We start from the raw sequence: 13,287 nt of genomic DNA, 5'->3' as shown, positions 1-13,287 counted from the left end.
TAATAACATTACATGGTAAATTTTTAAAATATATTACATTTATAGGTTGTTCAATTCTATAACAACTTTAGATAGTGTACAGTACAAAAATAGAGTCATTGGGAACAAGGAGCAAAAAAGGGCACAGACATTTGAGATATAAAGATACCACTTTTTCTAAAAATAATTAGACAACCCAGGACCCATTGGGTCATTCATCCTTCCACATAAAATATAGGCTTGCACCATTTCCCACAGCCAGTCCTACCTCACCAATAGACATCCCAGCCTCTTCTTTGTCTTTCCACAAATAAACTTGCCCTCGTGATCTTTGGGAGAGCCCTGCTAAATCTTTTTCCTCCTCCTTGTCTGGCCAGGGGAACTGCCTGTCACTTTGCTGGGGGACGGAAAACAAAGGGAACCAAGGAAAACTGCACCCACACTTCCCATCTTGTTATATCAAGGGCCCCTTCCCTCCAGGAAGGAAGTGGCAGCCAGACTACCTCGCCAACAGGTCCCTTGTCCTTCCATAAAAGGACCATCACTGTTAAGAAATTTCAAAAATTTGCGGCTCAGTTCCAATCAGTGAAGGGCTGCAAAAAAATTTGCTACCACGCTCTGGGTGTGGCTTATTTGGTGGGTGTGTTTTGCCGGCCATGTAACCAGGTGGGAGTAGCTTGACAATCATGTGACCAAGGGTGGCTTAAAGGTCATGTGACTGGCTTAAAGGTGGCCAACTTGACATCACTTACATCAAGGGTTTGGGTTAGGGTTAGGATGCCTCGCCTCTCCTCCCTCAAAGAGTTACAATTTCCCTATCTATTAATTTTTTTATTATTTTTTTAAGATTTTTTTAAAAAATCCCCTATCTATTTACTATTACTGAACATTCAAAATTCCAATTTCTCCCAATTGAAGATTAAAAACATACACAAGAGTTTTAATAGTATATAGATACAACGCACAGCAGCCACCCTCCATAACTTATCCCACTTTGCTGCAGACACTCCTGCTGAGAGAGAAGTAGAAGACAGGAATACAAAAAAATAACTGTTAATTTGAAAGGCAATGGGAAAAGGAGAAAGTTAAAAATTTCACTTAGATTTAGCTGAAACTGGAAGGCCAGTAAGAGAGGCAAGCTTACTACATTTGGAGTTTCAGTTTTTCTGGGTAGAAATATCCTGGGCATTTAGACTTATATACCACTTCACAGTGCTTTACAGCCCTGTCTAAGTGATTTACAGACAAGAAAAGACACTCAAAAAAGCCAGATAATATTTGACATTTAGGTCTATGCTTGGACAGAAGACATGAGGAGAAAAGATAGCATATTCTTTCATCAGATGGTTGGTAGTGCTAGTTTTTCAAACCTCCAACACACATAATTTGAACTTGTGGGTGATAGTTTGAACTTAAGAAAAGGATCATATAAAAGTTTATCTGGTCAGTCTTATAAACTCATTCCCACACTCTTCCATCTCAAAAAAACAGAATCTATCTGAATCATTTGAGAAAGTATTTTATCAGGATTTTCTCAGCCGCCCAATCCCGAAGATTAAAATTCTCCAAGTTATAGGTGGCTATGTTGGGGGGAAAGGCTTAAGATGTCCTAAAGTGCATTACCAAAGGCCACTGTTTGATAAAGGGAACACACTGAGGGATTGATAAAGGGAACATACAGACTGAGGGACTTAAGGCAGTTTCCGGCAACAAAAGTTCTGCCTAAATTTTAAAAACTCTCATTCAGATGTTTCATTTTACTGCTGAACTTCATTTACAGATGTTGCACCAGGTAATCTCAGCTGGCATTAAGATAATTGGGTTTGGTAGAATGGTTTGATGACATTTTAATGCATACATAACTGAGAAATACAATATGTCACATTCTTCCTTGAACAGTGGGGTTTTCTGCATAATCAAGTATTTTTGTAGAAAATACACTGGAGACTTATCTCTGTGAGGATTCTTTTACCTGCAAATTTACAGATTGAGAAAGTAGTTGACAGATTTATAGCGAGAGCAACGCTCCCTGCCCCATATCATTTATGTTACCCCAAATCTCTTGGAAACTTTGACAGTCAAACCCAAACTGTCATTTTCAAGCCTTGCTCCTGCTTTTTAAGAATGTTGACTATTAACATTTTAAGTTAATTTAAATATTTAATTTTCAATTAGAGAAAAATTGAAATGAAAAAAGTTGATGGTAATTTTTGTTTATAAAATATAACTTTAATGTTATATATATATAATATAAATGTAAGTAGGTAGGTAGGTATAATATATATAAAATATATAAAATCCTGATAAAATACTTTATTTGTTTTTGTCATTTATATTTGATGCACTTTTTTGGTCACATTTTAACTAGTCCAGTTATTCCCCTCCCATTTTCCCCTTTATATTAGTTTGCATTTTAATACTTATTTATGAAATATAATATTTGTAAAAATCATTTTATTGCCGTCTGCCGCACGAATCCCAGTGACTGGTTAGGTCCCACAGAGTTGGCCTTCTCTGGGTCCCGTCAACTAAACAATGTCGTCTGGCGGGACCCCGGGGAAGAGCCTTCTCTGTGGTGGCTCTGACCCTCTGGAACCAGCTCCCCCCAGAGATTAGAACTGCCCCCACCCTCCTTGCCTTTCGTAAACTCTTTAAAACTCACCTCTGCCGTCAGGCATGGGGGAATTGAAACATGTAGTTTTTGTGTATGTTTTGATTGTGTGTTTGTTTTTTTATATATTGGGGTTTCTTTTTTGGACTTTTTAATCTAAAACTGTAATTTAGATTTCTAAATATTAGATTTGTTACTATGTACTGTTTTTTATCATTGTTGTGAGCCGCCCCAAGTCTGCGGAGAGAGGCGGCATATAAATCCAATAAATCTAATCTAATCTAATCCTCATTTTACCAACCTCGGAAGGAGGGGAGGCTGAGTCAACCTCATGCCAATGGGAATCAAATTGCTGAACTGCGGGCAGCCAGCAATCAGCAGAATTAGCCTGCAATGTTACATTTTAACCACTGTGCCATTATAGCTTTCTATGTTGAGCACCTGCTGGTACCCCTGCCTGTAAGTGACAGAACTAATCACTTTCATACTTTCCTTTTCCTTTGCTTCTTAACCACTCCTCTACTGGTTGGAAGGCTCACTAGGGTCCTGGGATAATTAGCAGGAAGAGAATTAATGTTTACATTTACATTAATTGGAAAGGAAAGAGAGAGAGTAAACAGCCATGCAGTGGCATACAATGGGGAATATATATCAAAAGGAATTTGGGGTCACCAACAGCCCAAAGTACATTACAAAACAGCTGTGGTTATTTCCCATTGCGTGTCTACTTGGTGTCTTTTAATTCTTTCTCTTCCGATATTTCTGTTCTGCAATGGGAGGGAAGACAAAAACAGATCAGGCATAGGAGAGTTTGCCTACAGAGATTGGTTGAGGTTTTATTCCCCCTCTCCCTTAATTTAAGCAATTTCTCTTTTTTATGTGGGGGAAGAGGAAGGCAGGGGAGGGGGGAAAGTTTCAACCATGAGTATTCATGGCTCATTCATGTGGTTCTGGACATAAAACTACAAAGTTTCCAAACAGTAGTTATTGCCAGCAACCAAATCAGAAAGAACTGCTAACAATCTTTTAACTTCTTACCAAGAGGATGAATCACAGCAACACAGTGTCATAACATCGAGGAAAAAATAGCTGGAAAAATTGTCTTTTCTGTTTTCCTTGACCAACAACAACAACAATACCAAGAAGTCAACTTTAAGGGCTGATGGGAGTCCTTGACTGAACTTAACGTGATTTTTTCTCAACCCATTGAAATATTAAGAATCTTACAATGTGTCGCCCCAGTTGGTTTAATATACCATCAAAGCAGATGCTTTCAGATTTTGTTGGTTCAATTCCTTGCCTACCATTTTACTCAAGCACTCAAGATCTCCAAGGATTTAGCCATAATAAGACCACTGTACATTAATGATCATCCCTGACATATAGTTTACATAGAGGGATAGGAGTACTGAGTATATTACAAGATACAGAGCTTATATGTCAAGAAGTCCCAACAAATTTATATCCCTTAGTAGAATTCCTGGGGAATCCAGGAATTAGAAATAGCAATAGCATTTAGACTTATATACCGCTTCATAGTGCTTTTACAGCCCTCTCTAAGCAGTTTACAGAATCAGCATATTGCCCCCAACAATCTGGGTCCTCATTTTACCCACCTCGGAAGGATGGAAGACTGAGTCAACCTTGAGCCGGTGGTGAGATTTGAACTGCTGAACTACAGCTAGCAGTTAGCTGAAGTAGCCTGCAGTGTTGCACTCTAACCACTGCACCACCTCGGCTCTTAGAAAGAGTTGCCTGTTCCTTTTCCCCATTTCCAGAGCTCATAGGCTTCATCCACTCTTCGCTTTGTACTTGAAGGAAAGGAGAGATCCCAGTTTAACACACGACTGCCTCACTTTCATTCCAAAAGTCCTATTTAAAACAGATTCTGGACCATAGTTCCCTCTAAGCTGAGCAGTGAGCAATCGCTCACTTAAAAATCATCACCAACTCAGAGTTTTCCAAACCTGCCCAGAAGCCGAGAGGGAAAGAGTGAGAGGGAAGGAGAGAGAAAGGAAGTGAGGAAGACAGAGAAACAGATAGAAAAAAGAGAGGAAGGAAAAGAGAAAGAAAAAGAATGGGAGTAAGGAAGAGAGAAAGAAAATCAAAATCTAGTTTGAAACTAGCTCAACTATTTAAGTGGCATTTTGATATTGAGAGAGTTGCCCTATTATGAGCTCACTGTTATAGACACACAGTACAGTATTTTATTTTGAAATTCTCTGAGGCAAAACAGGGTGGGTTTTTTATTTGTTTGTTTGTTTGTTTGTTTGTTTGTTTGTTTATTATTTCTCTGCCGCCCAGTCCCGAAGGGAGTGCTGCTTAGACACTATACTTTTCCGCCCACCCCCCCAAAAAATTAGAGGGAACACTGTTCTGGACATCAACTGTCTTCAGGGACCCTTCAGTCTGATCCCATCAGAAGACATCAACTGCTGCTTTATCAGCTTCTGAAGGACCATTAGCATAGCATGTTCACATGGACAATTGCACTCACTGCTATCCTTTTATCTCAAGAATTACGGAAACCCAGAAGGATCCCAGGGAGTTTGATTATTTAAAAGGTAATCGGTTTGTGCTAGACAAATATTATACAGGAAGACATATTTGGCAATGCTGTAAATGCAACACATATTTAGTTTGTATGAACAAGGATTATTTTCGAATGAGGCTTTTAAATAATTTTTTGGTTTCATTACCCACTGCTATAAGTCATTAGTGAGGCAATGTTAGTTTCTTTCATTTTCCATTTGATTTCATTTTCCCATTAGTTGAAGCATTTGCTTTTTTTAAGGTCAAGTGAAAATTTATCTACAAACCATTATAACTGTATAAACACCTTTTCCATATATTCCATAGTATATTTTGTACAATTATTTTCCCCAGGATACATGTATATTTCTGTATGCACTATTTGTTCAAAAAACCATGCCACAAATTTCACTTCGATTCCTATACATTTGAAAAATGGAAGTTTAGTCAGTTTCCACAAAATTACAATATTCTCTCTGTTCAGTATGCCAAGCAGTGTCCTGGTGGGAAATCTCAAACATGAATGGCTAACTGTAAAGGATCAATCAATAACAATTTCCAATCTAACTATAGTTCCCTAATCCCCTGTACTGCCTATAACTTGTTTCCAAATCTCCAGAGAATAACTTTCAGGAACAGCTTTGCCAGGGAGGATAAAAGCCCATTCTCCCACATTCCCCGGGACACATCGTTAATTCTTGCACTCCTACTTGTAAAAGGTGGAATTGACAATTCTCTGGCATAAACATTGGTATGTCCAGGTTAACAGCAGGACTGGAGCAAGTGGAAGACTTTAACCAGCCAAGATTTTGAGAAGCAAGAGCTAGGAAGAAACACAGTTCCAAAAAGATTAGGAGGAAGAACAACAGAATCAGAGAATGAAAGAAAAAGAATATACAATAGTTAAGTATTAAGAGACTCTTATTACTTCAAGCAGCAAGCACAGTATTCAGCCCTCGCTATAGTTCAAATGGGCCCCTTTATAATTTAACTTACTGTGCTTTCTTCTTCCCTTATAACTTGGCTACAAATTGGAAAATTACAAAGCAATGTTTTCATTAAACCATGGAAAAGGCAGAGAAATAAAAGTGCCATAATTAATTACTAAAAGGAAAAAAATCACTTTATACTGTGTTGACAGAAGAGAATCTACTTTAATACTTTCATCTTAGTGTACGACCCAAATTCTCATCTAGCCATATTTCTGCTATATTTGAGATAGATAGTCTGGCTCCTGCTGTAAAACTTGAGGTGTATTTATATTTGAGGTGCCTTGGGAACCATTTGGAACCTTTTAGGAATATTTATTTATGCAACTTTATAAATTTAGTAAAAACATGTTATTTGTACTATATATGTGGAATAAATAATATTTCAAAGTCTATATTACAGCAACACCAAATTCTGAAAATAGCATGCAAGCTTTTCAATTATTGAGAATATACCTGCAACTCATTTTACGATCATGATGGAAAATCATTACCTCGGGCTTTGATACTAAAAGTTTTCCCTGTCATTTTAATGCTTTGTTGAACATGTTGCTAATTTAGAATTTTTGTAGAACTTTAAATGCTGGTTACACTGCTTATGAATTTTAATTTGGTCAAATAAAAATATTGACAGTGGACTGAACAAATGAGATTAATTTGACATGAAATCAAAAGAACAATGTAGAGACATGCATGATAATGATATATCAAAGAGTAGAACTGAAAGAGTGATTAGATGGACTTGATGAGATTGTTAAGTGAAGAAGAAATGTTTAAAGAATAAAAGCCAATGTAGACATAACTGTCTGTATAAGTTATGGACAGATGGAATCAATATGGTTTGCAAGAGGAGAAAGAGAAGAAAGAGCTGCTACCAAGATAATGATCAGATGAAGGCAACTCAACTTTGGGGTAGAACTGCAACCTAGAACACAACTCGACAAGACCCCACCAAGTTCTCATGAAAATAAAGTGGCATGGGAAAGCACATTTAGACTTGCAATATTTTGTTACACTGATAACATAATAAAAGTTTACAGGTCTGGTGGTATATGTTCTATTCACAGTCTCTCGGAGGGAAACCACCGAATCAAAATCCACTATATCATGTTAAAATCACACTATTATAAAAAGGCAACACAAAGCGAAAGAAGGCTGAATGGAAAGGCAGAGAGTATTTTTTTTCTCTCTGAGTTGAAAAGTAGATAAAGTCAAGGAAAGGCGCCAACTTCGGCCTAATTGCATTCCTTTGCGATAGGAGAGGGAAATTCATTTTAGAAGAGATAAATCTGCTCATTGGAATCTAATATTCAAGCAACATCTGGCAAAGAGTTTTTAGCAAAGCAGGAACAAGCATTTTTCAAACACCCCATACTCTAACACCTCTTCCATGAACGGTGTTGAATCCCCAGACCCAATTACCCAAAATCCTTTGCTTTTATACTGACTGGAAGTGACATCAAACCCCTAAGAGATAAAGCTGTAAGCTTATTTCCTTTTGCTATGCAAGTCCTGTTGTCTTCTCAGAAATCTACAATATCTGGCATCTAAGAGTGGATCATCCCCTCTAATGTCTGCTTCCTCCTCCGAATGAGACCACTCCCCCCATTGTTATATCAGCCCCTTCTGGTGGTTCCTCAGGTTCATCCAAGCCACTTTCTTCCTCACTCTCACTCTCTGCATCAGCTGGCAACCCCACCATCCCAGGGTATCTAGAGGGGTATCTGCTCATCCGACATTACCACAGGTGGACAAGGAGGGCTCGCAACAGTATACTGGTTTTATTTATTTATTTATTTATTTATTTATTAGATTTGTATGCCGCCCCTCTCTGAAGACTCGGGGCGGCTAACAACAATATAAAAAGACAATGTAAACAAATCTAATATTAAAAACAATCTTAAAAACCCCAATTTAAAGAACCACTCATACATACAAGCATAGCATGTATAAATTCTCTAAGCCTAGGGGGAAGGGAAATTTCAATTCCCCCATGCCTGACGACAGAGGTGGGTTTTAAGGAGCTTGCGAAAGGCAAGGAGGGTGGGGGCAACTCTGATATCTGGGGAGAGCTGGTTCCAGAGGGTCGGGGCCGCCACAGAGAAGGCTCTTCTCCTGGGGTCCCGCCAAATGACATTGCTTAGTCGACAGGACCCGGAGAAGCCCCACTCTGTGGGACCTAATCGGTCGCTGGGATTCGTGCGTCAGAAGGCGGTCCCGGAGATATTCTGGTCCGATGCCATGAAGGGCTTTATAGGTCATAACCAACACTTTGAATTGTGACCGGAAATTGATCGGCAACCAATTGATCGGTTTTCTAGTTTGGTTGGACATATAGAGAGGTAGGAACAAATATAGTGAATGTGACCTAGCATATTTTATAATAAACATAGATAACCAAATCCACAGACAACTCCTCCTCCTCATAAGAACATGCCTGAGGATCCCAAATAATACAACTAAAATCTATATTTACAGGTAGTTAGCTGTTATTTCTTTTGCTGAGCTGAAAGAAAAAGTTATAGAAAAACTTCAGAAGTCTCAACCTGGAGTGGAGATTATAGCTGTTCTGGTTTATTACACTGCTGAAAACTATGGCCTTTGCAAGGAGTAAATGCTGGCTAGAAACACTAGAGGAATCAAGTGCTTCTTTACTGTTCCATTGTGACTTAGAGGACTGCTGAGTGTGGAAAGTTAAAAGCATGACGGGATGCAGAGATTAGAACAATGAGCTAATAATGGACAAGTTGCTCTGATTTGCAGTGTAATTAACTGCATCCCCAATTCTACTCCATATGGTTAATGATTTCATCAGCATCTCCTTAAGGGCCCATTTCCCTGTAAATCACACCATACTTTCCCCTTCCTGATTAATATGGCAGGGGTAAATGGCCTAGCAGGAGGTTCTAGTTTACAAGATCCCATATTTAAAGCTTAGAAAGGAATAGGTGAAGTAATAACCTAAGAGAGGGAAAAGGTTCAATAGGGAGCATCTAATGGAAGCTACAAAGTGGAGATATTTAGCACCGTTCAACTTTAGAGTAAGCCCTCTAGACTGAACCTCTTTAAGAGTTCAATCCCTGAAAAGTAATTGCCTGACAAAGTAAAAAAAAATGTTTTATTTTATCCCCAAGTGTTCTCTGAGTCATAAAAAATGGCCTATCATTAGTGATGGGCGAACCGAACCCGCACAATCCGGGTCCATACCGAATTTTGCGGTGTTCGGTATGCCAAACAGGAACCTGAAATTTTTTGAAAGTTCGGGCAAAGTTCGGGGTCGCGTTCGGCGTTCGGAGCTTTGATGTCACCAGCAGGTTGCTAAGGATTCTAAGGTGATCACTTCCTGGATTCCATGGAATCCAGGAAGTGATCACCTTGACGTCCTTAGCAACCTGCCGGTGATGTCAAGGCTCCGCCCCCAGAATCTCTTCGTGGGAGGGATTCCCCAGCTCCTTCAAAGTGAGGTCTTCACGTAAAAATAAGCATGTTTATTTTTACGTGAAAGGACCGTCGTTTGCTTGCAGCACTGCTGCGGTGTCCTTTCACGTAAAAATAACAATGTTTATTTTTACGTGAAGACCTCCCTTTGAAGGAGCTGGGGAATCCCTCCCACAAAGATATTCCGGGGGCGGAGCCTTGATGTCACCGGCAGGTTGCTAAGGATCACCCTGGCGTCCTTAGCAACCTGCCGGTATACATGACGTCAAAGCTCCGCCCCCGGAATCTCTTGGTGGGATTCCCCGTTCAGGTTCGGGTTCAGGTTAGGTTCGGATTCGGCCGAATTTTGCGTAAAGTTCATCCGAACTTGTCAAACCCGAACACCGTTGGGTTTGCCTATCACTACCTATCATATTGCTGCTTCACTATTTTCACTGCTTTTAATGTGATCATTGTTAATTGTTCATTTGTTATGGAGCTAATCAGAATCATAATTTTATTGAAAAACTGTTGATACAACTCGGGGATAAAATTCAAAATTTTGTCCTAACGGTTCTTTGGGTGTGGCTTGGTGGGTGTGGCAGGGGAAGGATACTGCAAAATCCTGTTCCCACCAGAGATAGGTTCCTCCTGGTTCAGACTGATTTACCTGAACCAATAGCAACCCGCTGGTGATGTCACAATGACATCATGGAACTAGTTCGGTTGGTGCTGATCTGTGGGCACAGCCATCTTTTTTTATTTGGGAGGAGATATTTATTTATTTTTTCTTCTGAGCATGTGCAGAAGCCAAGTTTCCAGCACTGTGCATGCATCACCATCTTTTTTTTTGGCTTTTCGTAATTATTTTTTTCAGATTTTTGGGGAAGTGTACATGAGCAATACGTGCGACCATGAGTCGAGGCCAATAGGCATGGGAGGAAGTAAACCAGGAGTGAGGTAAGTTAGAACCCACCCCTGATTCCTACTCAACTCCAGGGGAAGGATACTGCAAAATCTCCATTCCCACCCCACTCTAGGGATAGCCAGAAGTGGTGTTTGCCAGTTTTCCAAACTACTCAAAATTTCCGCTATTGGTTCTCCAGAACCCATCAGAACCTGCTGAATTTCACCCCTGATATGACTGTATCCTCCTTCACATGAACTATATTATTTTCTTCCCGTTGGAGTCTCTGTGGTTTGAAATTCTTGTAAGCAGGAAACTACAAGAAACTAGACTGTAGCTGCAGTCACATACTGGTAATCCTTAACTTAGCTGAATTGGTTGGACCTTTAAGATCTTCTAATCCTATAGCCCCTGCTCAGGCAGGAAATCCTATGCCATTTCAGACAAATGATTGTTCTATCTCGTCTTGAAAACTTCCAGTGTTGGAGAATTCACAACTTCTGAAAGGAAAGTTATTCCACTAATTCATTGTTCTAGCTGTCAGGAAATTTCTCCTTAGATTTTTCTTTCTTACTTACTTACTTACTTTTCTGCCAGTGTGTTTCAACCGCCCGTAATTACATGGTAATTAGTCCAGGAAGACACACACCACACCATAAAAGGAAAACCCAAAAGTTTTTATAAACAGAAAAACAGAAACATCTCCCTTTTTAAATGTCAAAGGGATTTTCTGGTACACACAAGGCACAGGTTAAATGCAATCCAATTGCTCGCCCAATAACTGGGAAATTGAGTCCAATTCTAAAGTCCAGAGAGTCCACACACAATCTTGAACAGCACAAAAACCACGATCTTGACGAAACAATGAATCAGATAAACTGCCATGAGGCTAAAACACCAAGCTGCACTTTTATCTGTAGCACTAATTACAGCAGCCCCACCCAACCACAGGTGGCCTCATTTTCTCTTGTAATAATCCTTCAGTTGTTGTTTCCTATGCATCACTCTACGCATGCATGGATGTGTCATTAATTCTTGTTCAGAATCCAGGGATGATATAGATGATTGATCTCCTCCTGGGCTGTCTGCCAAACTCCCCTCTTCCCTGTCACTCACGCTTCCTTGGTCAGAGGAGGTTTCGTCGGCAGATTCCATCGGGAGCAAAACAGGCCTGCGGCATGTGGATGTTTCCCCCACATCCACCTACACATTCCTTGGGGCAGGAGCTGGGCCAGAGCTAACCACAACACTTTATATGCTTTAGCTTTCAGTCTCATGGTTGCTTAGTGACTGGTTGCGAGGGACTATTGGAGGTTATGACTTACCTGGAAAGGAAGTTTATGACGTGAATCCAAAATACTGACATGACCTCACTTCAGGCACCCAACAGCACACCTGTATTTACAGCAATCTGCAGCATTCTACAGCATTCTACAGTCACCTGACTGCATCTTATCCATTTTTGCTGAAAATCAGCACTTCAAATTTTCAGAAAAACCATGCCTATAGTACTGGTGTGCTTTTTACCACTGTAACAACATAGCCAATAAGTATCAAATCAAGATGGTGACCGCATGCAGATTGCCAGAAACCTGGTGTCTACACATGTGCAGAAGAAGAAAAAAACCCACCCACCCACCCACCTCCCAAAAAACAAAAAACAAGATAACAACCACATGCACAGTGCTGGAAACTGGAGGATGAAATGGAAAATAATTCTCAAAAAAGGAAATTCTGACCTGTTTAAGTACTTTGTGGAAACATAGCCAAGAAGTATTAGTACTAAATTCCATTTTGTACTAATTCCTGCCTGAAAATCACACTTAGCATAGTTATATTCATTATCTATCTCTGAGTCTTTGGAGAGGGACAGCATACCAATCTAATAAATAATAATAATAATAATAATAATAATAATAATAATAATAATAATAATTATTATTATTATTATTATTATTATTATCATCATCATCATCATCTTACTTTTGGTTCTTGAACATGAATTTTATATTAGGTGTGAACTGATCTAGCCAGGACAGTTCACTGATAAGGTTGTAGTAAGTAAATCTCCACCAGGTACAGCCATTAAAATTCCCAGGAACGCTGCAGTGCCTTCACAAAACATTTTGTATTTCATAACTATAATTATAACACAGCCAAGGCTAATCTGGAATGTCTAACCTGAGTAAAATTTCAGAAGCAACATCATGGTAACAAGAAACTCCGCTCCATCAAATCCACAAAATGAGGAAAGTTTTATTGCTAACACTGTTCTAATATTTAGATAGACTTTCTCAAATACCTTCTAAACAGATATTGCTAAAGCCTATATGATAAAAACCATTCTATGAAATTCTATCTGCATTAGCATGGAAACTTCAAATATATTTGGCTTTCTTTCTTTCTTCTATCCCATTGTTTGTCTGTCCATTCACTATTATCAATATAGACCCAGTGGTGGGTTCCAGGGATGGGTTCTAACTTACCTCGCTGTTGGTTCATTTCCTCCCATGCTGTGTGGCCATGCTGTGAGGGCACAATGGCAAAATATTCAAAAACGTGCCCCCCAAAAAAGCCAAAAAAAAGATGGTGACTGAATGCACAGTCCCAGAAACTCGGCGTCTGCACATGTGCAGAAGAAAAAAAATCCCCAAATCCCCCCAAATTTGAAAAAATTAAAAATCCTCCGCCCCCAAAAAGCAAAAAACAAGAAAGCAGCTGCACGCACAGTGCTGGAAACTCAGCTTCTGCACATGTGCAGAAGAAAAAAACCCAGAAAAAAATTCCCCCCAAAAGATGATGAGGGCACCCATGGACCAGCACCAACTGAACTGCTTCCATCATGTCATTGT

At 39.5% G+C, this 13,287-nt stretch overlaps 1 protein-coding gene across 1 annotated transcript in view; it reads right to left on the bottom strand.

The window, feature by feature from the left end:
- LTBP2 (latent transforming growth factor beta binding protein 2) overlaps window positions 1–13,287 on the bottom strand; it is a 135,808-nt gene that overhangs the window by 111,926 nt on the left and 10,595 nt on the right. The gene's annotated exons all lie outside the window — the stretch shown is intronic.

This window comes from Erythrolamprus reginae, chromosome 1, assembly GCF_031021105.1.
Source record: "Erythrolamprus reginae isolate rEryReg1 chromosome 1, rEryReg1.hap1, whole genome shotgun sequence".
In the NCBI taxonomy this organism is placed as follows: Eukaryota; Metazoa; Chordata; class Lepidosauria; order Squamata; family Dipsadidae; genus Erythrolamprus; species Erythrolamprus reginae.
Note: the sequence above shows the minus strand (reverse complement) of the source record. Positions and strands in the feature narration are given on the sequence as shown.